Source organism: Monodelphis domestica, chromosome 8 (assembly GCF_027887165.1).
Source record: "Monodelphis domestica isolate mMonDom1 chromosome 8, mMonDom1.pri, whole genome shotgun sequence".
NCBI lineage: Eukaryota > Metazoa > Chordata > Mammalia > Didelphimorphia > Didelphidae > Monodelphis > Monodelphis domestica.
Genome location: NC_077234.1, coordinates 19,068,161 through 19,083,887, shown reverse-complemented (window position 1 = coordinate 19,083,887; position 15,727 = coordinate 19,068,161).

Here is a 15,727-nt window from a genome sequence, read left to right as displayed (position 1 = left end):
TCTGTGTTTACCCAATTTACTTATGGTTTCCTTCTTTATGTTCAAGCCATTCACCCATTTTGAATTTATCTTGGTGTAGGGTGTGAGGTGTTGATCTAAACCTAATCTTTCCCACACTGTCCTCCAATTTTCCCAGCAGTTTTTATGAAATAGTGGATTTTTGTCCCAAAAGCTGGGAATATCTCTTTCTTAAACTTCCATTTTGAAATTTTTCTCAATAACTGACATTTGGAGTTTCTCTGAAAAAAAAAATGCTTGCTGTGCTCCCCAGAATTGGCTATTGTTGCTTCCATATATCCTATTTTTTAGGCTAGGAGAAAGTGTGAGTCTGTTCTTTGATTTCCATTGATACTTTCTTACCATTTCTTTATTTTCATCTCTTGATCATCTCTAGTCCTTTGAACTTAATTGGATACAATTCTACCACTTTGCCTGCTCCTTGTTACTTCCATCTACTAACTTCAAGAACAATCCCAAAGTTTTCAGCACTTGGTTTATAGTCTTCCTTAATTTCTTCTCCTTACAATATCATTTTGTGACTTTAATATTAATGTTGATGACTCTTCATAGGCTCCCATCTCTTAGTTCCTTAACTTGTTTGAATTCTATTACTTTGTTCTCCACACTAATTCTACTTACCACTGACCTTAGTATTATTTAAATCTACTTTTCTTCCAAGATCTTGAATTCTGAACTTTTCACCTGACCAAGCTTATCCTCCTGAATTTGCTCACATCTCTCAATCCTTTATTTCCTAGTTCATTTATGCGCTAGGATCATACCCCACTTCTCACAGTCTTGACCATTCAACAATTCACTCTCTTCTAGAATTTCCTACCACTCTGATCTTTCATTGTTCCTCTTCTATTAATCCTAACCTCAAATGGCCAACATCATTAATCTTCTCTGCTTCCTTTCCTGAACAGCACAGCATTTCTATAGTAGATCATAAAATCATGCTTATTGGGGCATTCATGATAGCCAGCTTCAACTAGGTCCTTATTATTGCATGGAAGTCCATTTATAAATTCACCCCTATCACATTGCTCCAAGTTTTTCTTTCCTCCAATTTTCTCATTTTAGTCTTCATTTCTCCCCAGTAGACTTCTAATTTTACTGAGATCCAGGCTTTTCAAGATGAACTCTTCCATCTCTTCCCCCATCTCCATCAAAGCCTCTGTATCATTCCTCTCTTTTTTCTCCATTCCCCTCCCTTAGATAATAAAACGAATTCCTTTGTCTGCTTTCTCGAAGCCCCGCTCTATACTCTCTGAGATTGTATTATGCCAGTAATGCCCTTATGTCTTATATCTCCTAGCTAGTTTCTTCCTTTCCACCCATAAACTCAGTCACATTTCCCCATCTCAAAAAGAAACAAACAGAAAACAAAACTGAACAACCCCACAAACTTCCCTTGACTTTGTGGTCTTCTTTTGTGCCCTCTCAATATTTCTTTATTTCTAAAATTCTAGGAAGAATAACCTACTCTCTCAGCTTCCATTTTGTCACCAACTTTCTCCACGCACCCCTCCCCGGATTCATCTAATTTTTTTGAGTTTCTAATGTCTTTCTTTTTGAATTCCCTTCCATAGTCATCCATTTTCTAATGTGTGTTATACTTATTCATGTAATATGTTTAACATCTCACATAGCGCCACATGGACACGTAAATAGTTTTTCATCTTTGGGTCTGTACCACCAGGTCTTGGACAGAATAAGTGATTAATAATTTTTTTGCTTAGAGTTGAATAGGAGAGCACAGTTTGCTCTGAATAGTCCAGGTCCTCCAGTCTACTAAGTTATGCCCTAGGTCAGGGCTCAGCAGTTAGCCAGTGCTGCCCAGAATAAAGGCCTCAGTCATTGGGAACTCTCCTTGGTACTGCCATAGGACCTAATTAAGTCTTTGTTGCCTGCTTGAAACCTTGCTGAGACTGGCCTGTTAGGCTTTATCTAATGATCCTGCCTAGTGTGGTATACTAACAAGATCCAGACTGGGTTGATTGACAGAAGCTGTGATCTGTCTGACCTTGGATTATACCTGGGTCTGTTATACTTCTGTGACCTAGGCTGACCTATATCAATCAACCAATTGATCAATTGATCAATCAGTTAGCAAGTATTTAATAAGTGTCCACTGTATTCCAAGTCCTGTGTTATGTTCTTGGAATTAAAGAATAAAAATGAAATAATTTCTGCCTTCAAGGAGACAACACTCTATAGGGGGAAATAAAACATATACAAATAACTATATATAAGACATATACAACATGTATAAAATAGTTTAAAATGACATACTTTTATATAAATCTAAATAATAGTATTTATATAAGTATAAATAATATAAACATTAATATGACTAAATATTAAGTAAATATATGTTATAATTTTATATAAATATATGGTAATTTTTTAGGGAAGAACTTGGCAGGTGGCAGTAGGTACTGGACAAAGGATCAAAAAAAGGCTCTTGTAGAAATGTATGCTATTTGAAATTTGAAGAAAATTGGGGTTCTAAGTGACAGGGGTGAGGAGGGAGTGCCTTCCAGGTGCAAGGAACAGTTTTTGCAAAGGGATGGAAATGAGAGGTGAAATATCATTTATGAAAAACAGAATGAAATTGAGTTTGGCAGGACCATAGAGTATGTAAAAGGGAGAAGTACAAGGATAAGACAGTACCAGTTTTCAAAGGACTTTAAATGGCAGATGGAGGAGTTTGTATTTTGTTCTTGAGGTAGCAGGGAGCCACTGGATATTATGAGTTGGGGAGTGATGTGGTCAGACTGTAGAGTTTAGGAAAATTCTATTAGTAGCTGTGTGGAAGATAGATCAGAGAGGCGAGAGTCTTAGAGCAGGGAAATCAGTCAAGATGGTAAAAATGTAATAATCTAGGCAAGAGGTAATGAGGACCTGAAATAGGGTGTTGGCCATGTGGGTAGTGAGAAGGGGACAGATGAGAGAGATGTGGAAGAAGAATTGCTAAGACTTGGCAATTGATTGGATGTGTGGAGGGAGGGAAAGGGAAGAATGCAGATGACACTGAGTTTGGGAAGTTGGGTTAATGGAAGTGTGGTAGTGCCCTTGATAGAAATAGGAGAGTCTGAAAGACGGGTGTTCAGGGGCTTAACGATTTTTGTTTAGTCAGGTCCAGCTCCCTTGGACCTCATTTTTTGGGTTTTCTTGGCAAAGATACTAGAGTGGTTTGCCATTTAATTCTCTAGCCCACTTTTTAAACAAATGAGAAACTGAGGCAAACCGGGTTAAGTTAAGGCTTAATCAGGTTTAGGATTCTAGTCAGCATCCGAGGCCAGATTTGAACTTAGAAAGAAATGACCTGCTGACTCCAGATTCAGTACTCAATTCATTGTGTCTATTCTTTGTAGCGTAAAGCAGTATTTTATTTTTTGTCCTCAGACTTTATCTTCAGAACTTTTGTTTGTACTCTCTGAGAATTTGCTGATGAGTAACCAAACATGCTAGCAATTTGGGGTGATTTTTAGATGGGGCAATCTAGAACTGAGTGTTATGTATTCAAAGGAAACCCTGAGGCTGGAGTCCTACCTCAGCCAAAGCAGAGTAATTCAGAAGCAGGGTTTAGAGAAAATGATTGAAATTCATACTAGACTCCCTTAGTATGTCTTAAGAGAAACTCCAACTCCTGGACCTTCCAAGACAGTCTGCATCAAATTGCTTCTCATTTGCTAGAGATGACTTTAAGAGCTTTTGATTAGAAACACTTAAAATTAGATCAATTAGAATATTGAACTTCACATCTTAATGAAACATTGTTAGAATGAATTAGTCATCTAAACAAGGCACTGATCAATCAGTGTAGACTTTTAATTGGTTTGATTGTTTATTAGAGTAGCACTACCTGATCTTTGAGAAAATTCTTTATATTCACGTTTAGTTCATAAAATCATGCCATCTTGACAAACTTCCTTAAAACTTCTCCACCTGCCCCCTTTCCAGCTTCAAATCAGCTGCCACATCCAGTGATTTTTCCTCCCAATAATATCCCTTTTCATCTCTTGTCTGAACTAGTATAACCATCTCCTGACTGCTCTTCTTCCCTTCAGTTTCTCCTACCACTTCAGAAAAAGTGATTTCCTCATTACCGGGATTTGTGTACTAGTGTCCAAACTCATTCCATTGTTTAACAGTCTCTTCTACCTTTAAGCTATCTTTCATACACCAGCAGAAGTATCTTTGTAACATATAAGTCTAAACATGTCACTTCCCTGCTAAAAAACCTTCCGTGGCTCCCAATTGCCAAATATGATTAAGTATAAACTCCTATCTGGACTATCCTAGTCTTCCACAATTGGGCTTCTAACTACATCAGATGGGATCTGTGTAAAACAAACAAACAAAACAATAGCAACAAAAAACTTTCCAGCTTTAATTCACTCTAATTTCTAATTCTTTCTATGTGCTAATCAAATTTTACTGTTTCTTGTCTTTTTTCCTACATTTTCACAGCTTTGCACATTCAATTCATGCTTGGAGTCAATTTCCCTTCCATCTCTGTCTATTGAAATTTTATTTTTGTTCTTCAAAGCTCAGTACTGCTGCCACCTTAATTCCTGCCCTTCTTACAGTCTCTTTGGAGCACCCCTTCTGTGCCACTGCTTCAATCAGCATTTGTACTGAATGATTGGGTCCCAAAGAAAGTAAATTTGTTGAATTGATTTTGCAAATTACCTATCATATTTAATTCACTTGTCATAATATTGTATTCTACAGCTGTGTGTCTGGGTATCTTGTTCCCTCCCTGCCAGTTATTATACTGTAAATGCCTTGAAAATGCAAGTCAATCCAGTACACATTTCTTAAGCTTTCTTGCAGGGCATAGTAGAAGATCCTAGGGGATAGGAGGGCAGATGATAAGTAGTGCCTGCCTTCTAGAAGCTTACTTAAACTGGGAGCGAGGACCATGGCTTTGCTAGATCTATTTCTTCCCTTAGTACTTAGGCAGACAGTCTACATAGAGAATGTGCTTATGAAATGTTTGCCGTATTGTTCTGTGTTTCACTGAGGTGTATTATGTTATGATTTAAGACTGGAAAGCTAGGGAAAGTCTAGATCGTGGAAAGCCACAAATGCCAGGTTAAGTGGTTTGAACTTTGTTCAGCAGGCAATAAAATGGAAGGGAGTACCCTTGACATTAGAGGTAAGAATTATAAGTATTTATTTCAGTTTATGTAAGCAAGCACAATATAGAAAAAAAACTGATGTGGATGGGGCTGATACTCTCCATCCCCTGACTTTCCATTATTGTTACTGAGACAGTCTTCAAAGCTTATTCAAAGTCGTGTGCTCTCCTAAAGCTGAAGAGGAAGGCCAGAGATTGGATCAAGTTGGAACAAATCATTCTCATGCACTCTGCATTTTATCCAAATCAGTATTTGGTTTTTGCCTCTTGGAATCTTTTTCCTAAGAATGGGGTGAACAGGCTATTTGTCATCATTGAACAACCTCTATCTATCTACCCTTCTGCTGGCCATTATCCATCTCCTTTTATTTTTCCTCCTTTTACTCATAGTACTAGGGTTGATCCTTTTGGAACAGCTTTTGTCTTTTAGCCTAATCCATTTTTCTAATTTCTTAGGTAGATCATATATGTAGGACTTATGAGAAAATATGGACATAAATCACCCAGCATGGGAAGACATGGAAGGGCAGTGATCTCTATCAGTGAAGGGAAAATGCAATCAGAGGAATTCCCAAGTCTATCCTGAACTTCTTTACCATCTTCATCTACAATCATAATTGATATTTATAATGATGTCAGGGGAGAGAGAGAGAGACAGAGAGAGACAGAGACAGAGAGACAGAGACAGAGAGACACACACAGACACAGAGAGGGAGAGAGAGAGAGAGAGCATAAAATCTTAAATCAGCTCAAAATGAATGATTAAAGTAATGTGAGTAGGCAATTGAACCAGCAAAGGGGACTTGCATGTTTTTCAGTATCAAGGGTTGAAATAAAGAATTAAGCTGAGTTTTGGTTACATATAGACAAAAATGCATGTGTGGCTGCTTTTCAATTAAATTTTAAGTATCTATTCTGATTCCTTCCATACCAGAAAAGATTTGCTTTGTCATCCATGGAGAATTCTGTTTGTGCATTTCAACAAAGATTATGCTGTTTTGATCAAGTCAAAAGTTAAATTTTCCCACTCTTTGACTGCCCCATCCCACTCCCTCTATGTATTTCAGAAAATCTCCCTCCCACTTCAACAATAATTTGTTAATCTCAGGGAGTGGGTAAGCAGCTGTCCTTGGTCATCATTCATAAATACTGAACCATTTCTAATGTTTTCAGGGGAGTCACATCATCTCAATATTTATAAGATCTGTGTCTCTGTGGATTTAAAAATCTATATGGAGATACTTTTAAAGAAAGCCCCCTAGTCAATTTCTATGAATGGGTTTGGATAACGACCATAAATAACACTTTCCTTAATTGAACTGTTTTAGAATTAACTTTTTTTTTGTGGGAAAAGAGGATTTTATTTCTCTTATGATGCTCTCAGATTGGGAAATATTCTTCATTGAATACTTATTCCAATTATTTACAGGTTCAAAGAAAGAGAGTCTATAGGATTCATTGGATCATAGATTTAGAGTTGGAAAGGATCTCAAAGGTCATCTAGTTTTCTCTTCATTTCATAGAAGGAAGGTAAGGCCCAGAGAAATTGAGGGACTTTCCTAGGATCAAATAGGTTGTAAATGGTAGAGTTGACTCTTGTCACCAGGCCTTCTGGGTTCAAAATGAGTGCTTTCCCCCATTATACAACACTGCCCCCATTTCATGGGGGACCTCCCTTCACTTCCAGCTTTATTCTCTCCAGGCTTCCTCTGTCTCCTTGTCAGGCCTGTTGCTCCAACTTTGTGACCCTTACCAGACATATTTGACCTCCCTTTTATGTGTTGTTTTCCCCTCTTTGAATGTAATGTAAACTCTTTGAATGTAAGAATTATCTTGTTTGCTTATAAGTGTAATTCCAGAGCATAGATCATTGTCTAGTACAGGGTCAACATTTAATAAATGTTTCATTTATTTAATTTCCTTCCTTCCTCCCTCCCTCCCTCCCTCCCTTCCTTCCTTCCTTCCTTCCTTCCTTCCTTCCTTCCTTCCTTCCTTCCTTCCTTCCTTCCTTCCTTCCTTCCTTCCTTCCTTCCTTCCTTCCTTCCTTCCTTCTTTCTTTCTTTCTTTCTTTCTTTCTTTCTTTCTTTCTTTCTTTCTTTCTTTCTTTCTTTCTTTCTTTCTTTCTTTCTTTCTTTCTTTCTTTCTTTCTTTCTTTCTTTCTTTCTTTCTTTCTTTCTTTCTTTCTTTCTTTCTTTCTTTCTTTCTTTCTTTCTTTTTTCTTTCTTTCTTTCTTTCTTTCTTTCTTTCTTTCTTTCTTTCTTTCTTCTTTCTTCTTTCTTTCTTTCTTTCTTTCTTTCTTTCTTTCTTTCTTTCTTTCTTTCTTTCTTTCTTTCTTTCTTTCTTTCTTTCTTTCTTTCCATCCATTCATCTATCTATCTATCTATCTATCTATCTATCTATCTATCTATCTATCTATCTATCTATCTAGTGCTAAGTGTTTTAAAGATAAACTTTAGTGGAGTGTGTAATGTTCTCCTTTTACTAATTCTTAGCTACTTGTTTACTCCTCAGTAAAACTATCTCAGTCCCAGGCCCAGCTCCTTTTCCCATCTCCCAGAATGTGAGGATTCTTGGCTTTATGTGATTTATACTGACCTAGTGGAATGTGCCTACTGGGTCTGTGTGATTGAGCAGATGCTCTAAATGATTGTGATTTCTCAATAACTGTGATCTGAATTCAAGAGCTTTTAACAAGACTAAATTTTCTTCTCGGCCACTGCCTTAGTAAGAGAATTGGATGATCAGACTGTTATGAAACACTCTGTAAATAATCCATGAGCCAAGAGACTGACAGGGTAAAAATAATTGTTCAACATGACCTATGCAGTGTAGTCGATCATCCCCCACTATCCTTCAAGACTTCAGGTACCTTTGCTTCCAAAGGGGAGTCTGGTATTTGCAGGAATTGTCTTAACCTCCCACAATGGAGAAAGGACGAATACTTTCTCCTTGTATGACCCATCCAAAGGGTTTATCAAGTCTCCATTGACTTGGTCAAAAGGTAGCAGAGAGGAGATTCCTTATTTCTTTTTTATTGTTTTATTGATACCTTTTGTTTTTACATCAGAATCATTTCCATATTTCCAGGAATAGAGAGGTGAAAGAGCTCATGTCCATGATGCAGGCTGATTCCTTGAAGAAACTGAGAGTGTATAATCTGGAAAATAGAAGACTCAGGGGAGACATGAGAGCTACATTCAAGTATTTAAAGGGTTGTGTGATGGAAGGATTTGACTTATTCCGTTCAGCCCCAGAGAGCAGACTCGGCATCAGTGACTAGAGGTTACAAAGAAAAATATTTTGACTTGGTATGAGAAAAGAATTCTTAACAATTAAAGCTTTTCCTTCGTGGACTGAGGAGAGCAGAGAGGGAAGAACAGATTTATTTAGCACCTAGTATAGGAGGCAGTGTGCTAAGCCCTTTACAAATGTGCTATCATTTGATCTTCACAACAATCCTCTGAGTAGATGCTATTATGATTCCTATTTTGCAGTTGAGGAATGTGAGGCAAACAGAGGTTAAGAGACTTGCCCCTGCCTCATCCCAGAGCTCTTATTTGTCACAGTTAAGCAAAAAACCCAACATAGTGACCATGTTTGATGGTGTATACTACAGTCTACACCCACAGTGCCCAAGTCCTGTCAAAATGAATGAGTTTGATTTCAGAAGAGATTATTTAGAAAGGAAGAACTTGAATGTTGAGGAATAAGATAGGTTAGTAAATTTTGTAATGAACCAAATAATCTATCTAAATTCAAGAAATTCAGGGCAGCTATGTGCTCAGTGAGCCAGGTCTGGAGATGGAAAGCCTGGGTTCAAATCTGGCTTTGTGTACTTCCTAACTGTGTGACCTTGGGCAAGTCATTTAACCCTATTTACCTAGCCCTTAATGCTCTTCGGCCTTGGAATCAATACTTAATTCTAAGAAAGAAAGTAAAAATTTAAAAAAAATCAAGAAATCAATTTAGGAAATTCACCAATTACTTCCATTTCTGTATAATTATCTGAAATCTAAAATATATTGTCTGTTAGTACATTAGTACTTCTGTAATCAAATCACTCACTTTTGAGCTTACCTACAAAAATATTATCTGCTCCCAATTTAACATGTATAAATTTGTCTTTTTCCTGTAAATTAAAGGGCATTGGAGATGAGAAAAGAAATCCATCAGAGTTAATTGCTCAATCCTCTAAGTTGTATGTATTGACAGGAGCACAAAGCCAGGAAGAGACCACTTTTATGTTCTTGTGATTATTAGTCCTCATGGGGAACTGTATGGTGCTGACCCAAACTTGTAGATGCCATTAGAGAAATTTAAAATAAAAAAGCCAAATGGGAAGAGGGCTTCCACTTCCTCATTCCCTCTCCTTTCTTCTCTTGCTCCAAATGGAAAGATCTTTTATACTCATGGGGTAACTGGCTTGAATGTAGCCCAAGGTCTGAATGTTATTTATCTCCTATGAAAATCTCTTTCCTATCATGGAAACAGAGTTTGACCTGGAGCTGGGAGAGGTTGAGGGTTCAATCCCATTTCTGACACTTCCTACCTCGGTGACTTTGGGCAAACTCCACCATCTTGCTGGTTCTCAACTCCCCACCTGTAAAGCAATAGCATTGGATTTAATAACCCCTAAAACCTCTATTAGCTCTGGATTGATGACCCTATGATCTGGATTCCCTTAATGTTTCTGAGCCTCAGTATCCCCACCTGTAAAATGAGGATAATAATGCTGTCAATGCCTTTCTTACAGACTTGTTTCTAGGATCAATTGGATGAGAAAATGTTGGATCAGGGCAAGGAACACTTTCAAGGACTAGCGCTAGCTCACGACTGATTATTGCCAAAGGTTTTACTTCCATTATACCTTTGGATTGAGTGTCAGCTGTTATGTTTCCATTTGCCTTCAAACCTCAGAGCCAGAAAGAGGAACTCTTACCTGGAGATGTCCCCATTTGTTTTATTTATGTTCCTGTCATGGCCTCGGTATCGTTTTAATGCCGTTCTCAGCAGGTAAAACACATTCTCTCTAACTCATCCCACAACTTCATCACTTCTGTCTTGGCTCTTGGAAGGGCTGGAAAACCTTTAACTTGGGTTCTCATTTCCAGTCTTGAATGAAATGTGCCTTTTGCTTATCTTGCTTTTAGGGGATCTGACTGAAGGGAGTGGAACCAGCTCCCTCTTAGTTTGAGCGGAGGACCAAGCAACAGGAAATGATCCTGAAATGTAGCAGGAGGGACTTAGGTTAGACACCCCCAGCTTCCTGCTAGTTAAGTGCTTAGAGCTGTGCAAATAAGGACTCAAGGGAGCATGGGAAATTTCCTCCAGATATTTAAAAATAGGATGACCAATTCTCTGCCTGAATGACTGAAGTATCCCCTTGTCTGGCCGTAGGGGCTAGAAAGGATGGTGTGAGAGTGTGGTTTCTGGGGAAAAGGAGCCGGGTGACAGAGAGATCATAGATTTCAATCTGGACCTTAAAGGCCATTCAGCTCAACTCCCTCATTTTGTAGATAAGGAAACTAAGACCCAGGGGGGTGATGCACATTTTTAGGGGAAAGAAAACTGGTTTTTCAGATGGAGGAACTAGGTTCAAATTCCTCTACTCTCTGATATGTACATTGTGACAAAAGCTAGACATTTAACTTCCCTGGATCTCAGTTTCCTTATCTGTAAAATAAAAACATTGGACTAAATGGGTTACCTTTGAGCTCTACAAGTAGGGTCCTATAAGTGCATTGTTCAAGACCACACAAGTAAAAAATAGCATAGCCAGGATTTGAACTGGAAGTTCATGACCTGGGTTCTAATCCCACATTTCTCTGAACTATGAGGTCTTGAGCACATTGTGCCCTTCCTGAGGTTTCCATAGAACAAGAAAAGTTATATTGATAATCTATACTTATCTAATAATAACCCTCCAGTCTTCCAATTATATGAACCCTCTTCCCAACATGTACTAAGTACCTACTATTATTTGTCAAGCATTATGCTGAATGTGAGAAATCCAAACAGAAAAACCCAGACAGTCCTTGTGTCATTAAATAAATACTTCATGAGATGTTCTCTTTCCTCATCATCATGTAAAATGATGAAGGGATGGAGCCATCATTTAAAACTGGTGATGGCCGGTGGTAGCAACATCAAGTCCCTTACTTCATAATGGTAAATCACTTTAGAATGATTTTTTCCCTTCCTCAAAGGTTGTATGCTTTGAACATGCAGAGGGATTTCAAAGATGGGGAGGGAGGGGAAGCCCAGAATGTGGAAAGTTAACTACAGCTCTCACTAGGATTTATCAGGTAAATGTTATGGATTGTTGTGATTTAATTTATGGGATTAGTTTGACTTTCAATTACCAGGCTTCACATTGAATCACCTTATATCTCTGGCTTTGTAACTAGCACTCTTACACTCGATCTTTCATTTAGAGAGGGATTATCAATAATTAGACACTGTGGCCTTATTGATCAGCCAATCAATAGCCACATTAATCATCAGTGGTCTAAAACAATTCAATCTTTGCATTGAAAGGAGCATGTGCAATCAAATTAGCATCTTTTGTTACCAGCTGGGGAGATTTGAGGTTATCCAATAAGGGGAGTCTGGACCAGAAACTGCCTGCCACATCTGGAATATTTCAGTTTTGCTAATTTGGGCAATGTAGTGTGAAACGTCAGATTATGATTTTTATGGTTTTTTCTTAATAAATCCTGATTTTGTCTCTAAATGTATAATTTTAATGATTCCAAATAACCTCCCTCTGCCTTAGTTTCCTTATCTGAAAGATGGGGATAAAAATAGCATCTGCTTCATAGAGTTATTGTGAAGATTAAATTAGATAATATGTAAAGCACTTTGTAAATATGAAAATACTATATAAATGTGTGTTATTATTATTTTCTTCATCATCATCATCATCATCATTTTTTAAAGGCAGACTGCCAACTGACCAAATGCGCTTTCTCTAATCTCTTTCACACCATCATGTTAATAGGCTTCATTTATTACCTAGAGAGACAATATGGAAAATTATCCATATTAGAACTGACTGTAAAAGAACCTTGGAGATCATCTCACCTCAACCCAGATAGCTGGTAGCTAAGTGGTTAGAACACTGGGTCTGGAATTCAGGAAGACCTGAATTCAAATCAGTCTTAGCTCCTAAGAGGGTAAGTCATTTAACCTTTGTTTGCCTCAGTTTCTCTAACTGTAATAATATTATCTATCTTACAAGTATCAAATGAGATAATATCAATAAAAACATTTAGCTCAGCACCTGGCAAATAGTAGGTGCCATTTAAATGCATATTACTTCCCTCCCCCCTCTTTATTTTATAGACAAGGAAATGGAAACTCCAAGAAATGATGAGACTTGCCCAAGATCATACGGGGGATCAGCAGCACAGTTGGGAACTGAGCCCAAGGCTTCTTATTCTGAGTTTGAGCTGTAGCCACAGTGATTTCATTGTTCAAAGCCGACTCAGATGTCTTTACTGTTCTTCTGGTTTAATAAAAAGAATGTATTATCTGTGGCAGAAGACTAAACAAAATAATATAGATCCTTGTTGTGTGTGTTTCAGGAAGCTGCTTTGATGACTATTCAGAATGCCATTATTTTGGCAAGGATTTCTGAATGTTTGACCTCAGACTATAACTAGGGTTGGACCATCTGGGTTTTGTCCCCAGGTGCCATGTGTGGTTTTGCCTCAACGACTGTGTGGGGTGAAGGGCATAACCTCATTTCTTCACCTGGCCTCAGACCCCATCCCCAGGATTCCATATCACTGGGTCTACTTGTTTTCCTCTCTAAATGCTATGGCAGTATAGGCAATATTGGGGGGGCAGTCTCTCCCCTTCCCTTTCCTGGCACAACTATCTCCATAGTATGACTGTTCTCTGTGTAGTTACTGTTGCTGCTGCTCTTTCTGTCAACTGTTTTCACCCCAGGGGAAAGGATTCCTAGTTATGACTCAGGTTGAGATTACATTAAAGCTTGTATGAAAAATAAAGCCAAGCCTGCTAACATACAATCCCAGTGTGAGTACATGAGTCCATAATGATCTTAAGTTGGTGGATCCCTTTTACTGAGTTTATTCTTGATATGGAAACATGTGCCAGACTTCAATAGAAGCACCTCCTGCCTTGATATAGTTCATGGAATCCCAGAACCTCAGAATCTCAGAAATTAGGAGCTGCCTTCCGAGCATCCCTAATAAGTAGTCATCTGCTCTCTCCTCGAAAACCTCCAGTGACTGAGAACTGACAAACTCCCCGATCAGCTCCTTTAACTTCTGGACAGCTTTAATTGCTAAGAATTCCCCCACCCGAAGGAAGCCTAAATTGACCTCCCTTATGATTGTCTTTCAAAAGATCATCCCCATTTCCACAAATCATTGTATATGTGGCAAGATCTTGAGATTCTTCTCCATCTTGGCCCTTCTCCTCTGGATATGTTATTTAAAAGTACATTGAGGGAGTAACGAGATGGCTCAGTGGAGAGAGAGCCAGACCTAGAGGTAGGAGGACACAGGTTCAAATTTGACCTTAAACACTCCTTGCTGTATGACCCTGGGCAAGTCACTTAACCCCCATTGCCTAGCTTTCCTACTCTTTTGCTTGGGAACCAGTACACAGCATTGATTCTAAGATTGGAAGATAACATTTTTTAATCTTTAAATTAAAAAAAATACATTGAGAAATGCCTTTCTTTTTGGGAGGGAATTTTCTTTTACATTTAACCAATGTTTTCTTAATATCTTCCATTTTTGAAGCACTTTAATTTCCCCATGTACTCCTCCCCTTTTCCATCCGGAGAGCCATCTTTTATAATAAAACATACAAAGGACAGAATAAAGACAAAGTAGTTTAACAGTACTAATAAACATTAAACTAGTTCAATAATATATAGTCCCCCGCCTCTGCAAAGAATCGAGGCAAATGCAGGTTTATAATTCTTTTTCCACCTCAAGCTTGATCAATATAATGCTAATTATTATAGAGAACACCCTTGTGTAGAACTCTGAGATTTACAAATCATTTCCCCAAATTATATCACTTGATCTTTACAACAGTCCTATAAGCCAGGTAGTATTATTATCCCCATTCTATAGATAGGTCATTTGAGTCTAAGAGTGACACAGCTAGTAAGATTCACGTAGTATCTGTCTGAGGAGTGTTTGAAGTCAGGTACTCCTGATGCAAAGTCTAGCACTGTATCCACTATGCCAATACAGTGTTCAGTTTCTTATCATTGTGCAGATTATTTCCTGTTTCTACTTTTTTCACTGTGCATCTGCCCATATTAGTCTTCCAATGGGTCTTTGTCTTCTTCGTATTCATAGTGTAGTAATATTACATTACTTTCAAGTACCACAATTTGTTGAGCCATTGGATGGTCATTTTTTAGAATCATATGAATAAACAGATTTTCATACATTTACTTCAATAGAGTCAGTTTGAAACTGCTTCATTTTTTTTTGAAAAATTTATTTAATTACTCAATTTATAATATTTTTCCTTGGTTATAAGAGTCATGTTCTTTCCCCTCCCCTCCCCCTCCCCTCCCATAGATGATGTGTAATTCCACTGGGTTTTACATGTGTCACTGATCAAAACCTATTTCCATATTATTGATGTTTGTACTAGGATGATCGTTTAGAGTCTACATCCCCAGTCACATGCCCATGTGATCAAGCAGTTGTTTTTCTTCTGGGTTTCTACTCCCATAGTTTTTCCTCTGAATGTGGATGTTCTTTCTCATGAATCCCTCCAAATTGTTCTAGATCATTGCATTTCTACTAATAGAGAAGTCTATTACATTCAATTGTACCACAGTGTATCAGTCTGTGTACAACGTTCTCTGGTTCTGCTCCTTTCACTCTGCATCACTTCTTGGAGGTTGTTCCAGTTCACATGGAATTCTTCCAGCTCATTATTTCTTTGGGTACAATAGTATTCCATCATCAACATATACCACAATTTGTTCAGCCATTCCCCAATCAGAGGGCATCCCCTCATTTTCCATTTTTTTTTGCCACCAGAAAGAGCACAGCTATGAATATTTTTGTACATGTCTTTTTCCTTATTATCTCTTTGAGGGACAAATCCAGCAGTGCTATGGCTGGATCAAAGGGCAGACAGTCTTTTAGCACCCTTTGGGCATAGTTCCAAATTGCCCTCTAGAATGGTTGGATCAATTCACAACTCCACCAGCAATACATTAATGTCCCAACTTTGTCACATCCTCTCCAACATTTATTACTTTCCTTTGCTGTCTGTCATATTAGTCAATCTGCTATGTGTGAGGTGATATCTCATAGTTGTTTTGATTTGGATTTCTCTGATTATAAGAGATTTAGAATACTCTTTCATGTGCTTATTAATAGTTTTTATTTCTTTATCTGAAAATTGTCTATTCATGTCCCTTGTCCATTTATCATTTGGGAAATGGCTTGATTTTTCATACAATTGATTTAGTTCTTTATAAATTTGAGTAATTAGACCTTTCCTTCACATTTTTTTCATTATTTCCCTGGATATCCTTGATCTCTTGTTCTTTCAAATGAAGTT